At 40.8% G+C, this 1,599-nt stretch overlaps 1 non-coding gene across 1 annotated transcript; it reads left to right on the top strand.

Moving 5' to 3' along the window:
• The first annotated feature begins 885 nt into the window (after positions 1-885).
• Positions 886-992, top strand: LOC145096676 (small nucleolar RNA R71). The gene has a single exon (XR_013704047.1). It is a non-coding gene; the product is annotated as a small nucleolar RNA R71 (small nucleolar RNA).
• The last annotated feature ends 607 nt before the right edge of the window (positions 993-1,599 follow it).

The following is a 1,599-nucleotide window of genomic DNA, read 5'->3' as shown; positions in this document are numbered from 1 at the left end:
TTTGCTCGATTTCCATTTAATTGTCTCTTTTGTTTGCAGCTTACTGGGTTTCTTCTGAATAGAGGTCAAAGGAGTGAAAATTTTGTCAGAATTAGTGGTTATCACATTTGGATGCGCCATTTTTGGATTTTGTTAAGTATTGCTAGGAAGTTCACCAAGTGTTCTTTGATTGATTTGTTGTGCAAGCTGACCTATCTGTTTTTCAATGTTATGAATGGAGGATTGCTGATTCCTAAGCAAATTTTGTTGATCTTTCATCATAGCTTGATGATCTTTAAGCATTATTCGTTGCTCCTTCAATTCATTGTCGGTATCATTGTGCCTCTTCTCGGACGCAACTACAAACCTTGTGAAAATTCCATCCAAATCAGTTTTCTTTTCCATAACCGGTTCCTCCTTTTGATAGAAACCCCTTTCTTTTTGCTTGTATTTCTCCTCTTTTGCCTTTTTGTAATCATCATACGGGAGCCATTCCTTCTTGGGTTTTCGCCAATTATCATCAAATCTATCACCACTTGAATAGCAAACTTGTGCTTTCCGGTTCCCATTTTCATCCAAATCACAATCTTTAGTGAGGTGGGGTCCTCTACAATTCTCACATCCTACCCGGATAGCGTGGATGGATTGTTCCATCTTAGTCATTCTCCGATCTAAACTTTCTAGTTTAGCCATCATTGCTGCCATGCTATCGTTAACAGTGTTTACCACCCCCGACTTACTTCATGCCATGGATTATGATATTCTCTAGAGTGTTTAGAGAATTCTTCAATTAGTTCTTTGATCACCGGGGGTGCCTTCTTTGTGAGGGGTCCTTGCGAGTTAAGGAGCTGCCTAGTTGTTACATTGACTACATCATAGAAAATGGAGACTTCTTGTTGACTGTTTAGATCATGATGTGGGCAGTTCCTTAGTAGGCCCTTATATCTCTCCCATGCCTCATAAAGGGACACTCCAGCTTGTTGTTCAAAGTTGGCAATAGCTTTCTTCAACTTGGCTATCTTCGAGGGTGGACAAAATTGATCAATGAACTCTTCCTTCATTTTAGCCCATGTAGTGATAGATCCTGGAGGTAATGATTTGAGCCAATCCTTTGCAGCACCTTTGAATGTAACTGGAAGCATACGAAGCAGATGGGTCTTGCGGGGCACATTTGGAACATTAAAATAATCAGCTACATCGTTGACCTTATCCAAGTGTTTATAGGCATCTTCGTGATCTTTACCGTATAAGGGGATCTCCTTTAGTTGAGCAAGTATGTGACCTTTAAGCTTAAAGGTGGCGGTTGTAGGAATTGTGGGTTGCACAAGTCCCGACCCGGTATCGTCACGTATTCTCTTCTTCCATTCTCCCATGGGAACTTCATCGATGTTAGCCATGGGGTTAGCTAATTTGCCTTCAAAGTCGCTTTCTTCTTCGTAATCGGATTCGTAGTCGTATTCGAATTCGGCCTCTTTTGGATTATCTTCAATATTCTCTAACTTGATTTCTTCGCTCTTTTGAGTGTTGGTCTCTCCTGCCTTCTTGTTCTTTTTCTTCCCAAAAACCGTTTTCAAGCTCGTCAAAGGTGATTTCCTAGGTGTATTAGAGCTTTCAACCTCC

This window comes from Lactuca serriola, chromosome 3, assembly GCF_051521515.1.
Source record: "Lactuca serriola cultivar US96UC23 chromosome 3, Lser_US96UC23_V15, whole genome shotgun sequence".
In the NCBI taxonomy this organism is placed as follows: domain Eukaryota; kingdom Viridiplantae; phylum Streptophyta; class Magnoliopsida; order Asterales; family Asteraceae; genus Lactuca; species Lactuca serriola.
The sequence above is the reverse complement of the archived record's forward strand: the minus strand, read 5'-3'. Positions and strand labels throughout refer to the sequence as shown.